The sequence below is a fragment of the Fukomys damarensis genome, unplaced genomic scaffold, assembly GCF_012274545.1.
Source record: "Fukomys damarensis isolate Sample0158 unplaced genomic scaffold, DMR_v1.0_HiC HiC_scaffold_31, whole genome shotgun sequence".
Lineage (NCBI taxonomy): Eukaryota > Metazoa > Chordata > Mammalia > Rodentia > Bathyergidae > Fukomys > Fukomys damarensis.
Genome location: NW_022900943.1, coordinates 11,579,525 through 11,584,782, shown reverse-complemented (window position 1 = coordinate 11,584,782; position 5,258 = coordinate 11,579,525).

The following is a 5,258-nucleotide window of genomic DNA, read 5'->3' as shown; positions in this document are numbered from 1 at the left end:
CATCATTTATTCCTTCATTTGTTTTCTTCCTTTTTTTTACAAAGATCTGAGCTATCATTTTCATTTCACCTGTAGAGCTTCTTGTAACATTAATTGTATGGCAGGTGTTAAGGCTTGTATTTAGATTTCTTCCCAATGCCTCACGTGCTCATAGCTCAAAAGCTCATAGGGGCTTTTGGGAGGTGGCTAGATCATGGGTGTGAAATACTGGGGTTAAGGGTGTGATTATTAAATGGTTTTGGCATAGTTCTGAGTGTGGATAATGGAAGCCCTACCTTGAGTGTAGGTGGCACCACTTGATTTGTTGCCTGGATAAAATATAAACGGACAGAAAGAAAGCACACTTGCTGCTGCTGATGTTGCCTGCCTTCTTCCCACCACGCCATGGACCATTTCTCCGCTGTGACACCCTTCTGTCATGAAACCCTGTCTTGGAGCCAACCCAATTATAGACTGAAACATCTACAAACTGTGAGCTATATAAATCTTCCCTCCTTCAACTTGCGGGTATCAGGTATTGTCTCCCAACAAAAAGTAACTAAGACAGCAAGTAACTAAGGAAAATAACTAAGACAGCAAGTCTGCTGGCAATGAATTTCCTCAGTTTGTTTCCTCTGTTATGTTTAAGAAAAGTTTTCTCTCTTACTTTTGAAGGATTTTAAAATATTTATTTCCATAGGTTTTTTTTGACACTAAATACTTCCCCCTACTCTTCTTGCTTGGATGCTTTATGATAGGAAGATCCATACTTCTTATCCTTATCCCTCTATTATTAAACTATTTCCCTCATCTTTTTTCATTATTTTAAAATAATCCTTTGGTTTCCTCTCATTTGCTTTTAGTATCCATTAAGTACAGATTCTTTATTATTTTTATGTACTTGGTATTACCTGAGTTAATATATTCAGGGTTAACTGGTTATTTTAAAAAATGCTTAGCATGATTACTTCAAATATTTCTTCTACTTGTTTTTTCCTTCTCCTCTGGATAGGCCTGTTATATACACTTACACATTTAGAAACTGTCTCACACCTCTGAAAGTTCTAGGAGAATCTGAGCATCAAAAACTTTTAAGTTTTTTTTTTTTTGCATTTTAATTTGTGAAGTGTTAATATCGATATACATTCAAACTCCATCGTTCTTCTCTTGGCTGTGTGTAGTCTACTGATGAGACTTTCAAAGGTACTCATTTGTTTCTTTTATTTCCAATATTTCTGTTTGATGCTCTTAAAATAAAATTTCCATCTCTTTTCCTTTTGCATGTGTTCTTGCATGTTGCCTAGTTTACCCACTGGCATCTTTAGCATATTAGTAATAGACTTTTAGATTCCTTTTTTTCCTTGTCTTTTTTTTTGTACCGGGGCTCAAACTTGAGACCTTGCACTTCCGAGGCAGGCAGCAGAACCACCGAGCTAAATCTCAGCCCTGCCCTTTTAGATTCCAAGCATAATTCCAAAATTGATGCGATGGTCTTTATGCTTGCTTTGTCTATTCAGACTTTTGTTTGTTAGCATGCCTTGTGACTTTTGCTGTTCTTGAAAGCCATGCATGATGTATTGGGTAATAGAATCTGTGGTTAATAGGCCTTTAATGCTAAGATTTATGTTAATCTCACTAGGAGGTGAGAGTATTTAATGTTTGCTGTGGCCATACCTGATAGAAGCTTCAATTCCCTCTAGTGACCTTATTTACATCTCATCTAGTGTCCACAGCTTTCCCTCTGTCCCTAAGGTCTTCCTTAAGCAGAGGCAAAACTTTTTTCTGTTTTTGGTACAGTACTGATGATTTTACCCAGGGCCTTCACACTTTTTAGGGTTTTACTTTGAAACATGATTATGCTTATCAGTGAGTTGCCCAGATTGGACTAGGACTTGTGATTCTCCCATCCTAGCCTCCTACACTGCAGGGATTACAGTCTTGTACCACCATGCCCAGCTCATTTTGTAGCTCTTTTATTTATTATACCTGGTTACTATGCTGGACCCCTTTTAATGTGGTGGTAAGGTGTGAGGGTGAGGATGTGACTAAATCTCATTTTTGATGGGCTGTTTTCCTGGGCTGTGGTGTTCACCAGTGTTTCTAGCTCTCTTCCCCACAACTTAGGTGAGATAGGAAGGCTAGAAAGGGCTGTAGTAGGGTCACTCCCTTCTCTCATGTTGGCTCAGGCTGTGCTGCAGGTGTCCCTTTCTATTATGGAGAATAATCAAGGTACAGTTCAAGGGCATCCTTCCTCTCTTCCTGCCAGAAACAGGCAGGTTTTCTCATAGCTCTTCACTGTAAGAGCCAGATGAGAATCCTGCACGAAAAATCCCCCATGAAAACTGGGGTCTCCCTTAAGCTGTGACTCTTGGATCTTTTTCATTCTGATGCCAGCACACACACACATTATCTAGCAATTCAGCTGAGTGCTCTGGCCAGTTTATGGTCAGGTGCATTTTGCTCCAGGTAAGCTGATCATGACTATGATTATCTTTATTCACCTTCTCGGGGGTAGTCTGCCCAGGGAATACCATTTTCTGATCCCTGCAAGAAAAGTCCTTTTCAAGCTCCTTAACTACAGAAGTAGAGCAAGAAGTCTGTCCCCCAAGGACACCACTTTATTTTCCTGTTCCACTCGCACACTTCTAAATGAGTCTGGAAGGCCCAGAAGATACCTGAGATGGGAAACTGAGGACAAGACAGGGCCTCACTCCTCCAGGGTGAGAAACCAGGCAGGGATAGGGGTTCAGGGAGGACAAAGGTTTCCATCCACAGCTCATAGCCTCCCTGTGTGCGTGTGGTGGTGGCTTCCAGGGAAAAGTCCGTTAACAGGGGCTCACTGTCCTGATCAGCTTAGTTACAGATCGTGTGCTCTTGGGAGGAGAATAGCCCCTCCTGACACTTGACCGTGAGCCCCAGTCCCTCGTCCTTCACCAAGCCTGCTTTCCTGTCACGCCGACTGGGAGAGCACTGGGACCTCAGAGCCTCTGAGTGGAGCTGGAACTTGAGCTCTGTCCCCAAGACATGGTCCTCTGAGGGGCCACAGATGGGACCGTTAGCTGCACGTGCTCCTCAAGCAGATGGAGAACATCAGATAAACTCCTCCACCGAGTTTCTCAAAGAAGGAAAAATTTAAAAATATTTGATCACAGGGCTGGGGATTTAGTTCAGTGGTTCCACTGCCTGTCTTGCAGGTGCAAAGACCTGTGTTTCATTATTCTTGGATAATGGAAGTCTGAGCTTTCTAAAAAGAGGAGAATTTTGTCCCAACCCTTCATTGTATTCTTTTGTCCTCAGCAACATGGCAGAGCCAAGAGGAGGAGTAGAGGGAGGACATTTAAAGGTAGGTTTCTCCCTGCTTAATGTGACCTCTCCGAGGAGGAGTCCTCTTACTCCTCTCATGAGGTCCCAAATGCATGGCCTCTGAGGATGTCAACTAGAGAGGAGAGGCGCGCGGGGAGGCAGCCACAGCTGAGATGCTTCTCAGTCCTGGCTCTGCCACCAAGGTTATGAAGAGGCCACGGACCTGGGCGGTGGGTGCTGCCCTGCAGGTGACTCTGAGATGTCCGGGAAGGACACTTCGTCGCTTTGGGGTCAGATCTGTGTCCTGCTCTTTACTCCTGGACTCAGACTCCTGTGGCTGCTGCATCTCACAGGCTTGCTCTGAGTGGCCCTCGGCATTTCGATGTGAAGGGACTCTAAAGTCACCCACATGCGAATGCTCTTCATATCATCCTTGACCATCTGACCTTGTCTACCCATTGTGTGACTGCCAGGATTTAATACTGTGTTTCCCGTAAAGAGATTCCTGTGCGAGCTCCTGATTCAGTTTCCTTGCCTGTAACCTACTGTGAAACCATTCCAGGTTGGAGAACTTGCCAGAGAGAAGCAGCAGAGGGGAGGAAATTTCTTGATGTTCTCAAAGAGTGGGTGCTCGTTTCATTTCTTTCCTGGTTCCTTTTTTCATGTTCTATGCTCCAAGGGGCCGAGGGCGGCCTTTGCTAGTTAGAGAGGGGCAGCCCGACCCGCAGCATCCTGTGTGCGAAGGGAGGCGCTGCAGTGTTTTGTGAAGTCAAGCCATGTGAGGCGGTGTGAAGGCATCAGGGCCCCTCCCCTAGGAGCACAGCAGGTCTTCTTTCCTCCTGCGGCTCCTGGACTGATCTCTGTGCTTTCTGTGTCCTGCAGCCCCCCTGGGCCAGCATTACAACACCGTACACTTTCGACAACTGCTGTGTCCAGGCCCGCTCTGTGAGGTGTGTAACACAGCGGCGGCTAAGGTCGGACGGCTGCTGTCTCTGGCATCCCTGGAAGGCGCTGCGATCTCGTTGGCTTCCACAGGTCCGGCAACAGAGTCCTCCTCTTCAGCCGTCTCCAGGCGCCCGCACCCCTGCTGAAGGCGCGGTCCGGGCTCTGGCTCTCCCGGTGAGCGGGATCTTCAGCACTTCACAAAGGCGAAGCCCTCGGCCCAACTGCGCGTCCTCTGCGGGTAGCAAGCCTGCCCTGAACTCCGAAATAAAAGGCGTCCTCGTCGGACAGTCGACAACGGGAATGCTCTCTGCGGCCCACACAGGAAGCCCCGTTTGGGGGAATCCCAAGCGCGTCTGTAGGAAAAGGCAGGCTCCCCTTTAGCACTCAAAGTTGTTGATTTTACCTTATTTTCCTGCTAAAACCTGAACAGTTCTTTGTAAGGGACCTCGACAGTGATCTTATTTTGGGGTCTTTGCCTTCACCATTCTCAGATGTCCTTCACTTAAAACATTTTATTTTATTTTATTTTTGGTACCGGGAATCGAACTTGGGTCCTTGCGCTTGCAAAGCAGGCGGTGGAACCACTGGGCCCATTAAAACATATTTTCATAAAAGTTGTGTTTTACTCTTAAAAGCCCTCAAACCTCTTTAAAGTTAGAAAAATTTGTAAAATCTAGAACTTAGCTCAGATGTCATTCATTTAAAACTTTTTTCATAATTTAAAAATTTTTTTATTTTTTATTAGTATATTTGCTATACATAATGATAGCATTCCTTGTGGGGACTTGCTATACATGTACATAACACATCTTTTTTTTTTTTTTTATTCCTTTCCTGTCCCTTTTACTCCCCTCCCTCCATCTCTTGGTCCCGTCTGTTTGCAAAAAGGTCTGTCTTTTTTGTTGTTGTTTTTTTGAGACAGGGTCTCACTATGTAGTTGAGACTGACCTGGAACTCACTATGTAGCCCAGGCTGGTCTCGAACTCACAGCGATGCTCCTGCCTCAGCCTCCTGAGTGCTGAATTACAGGT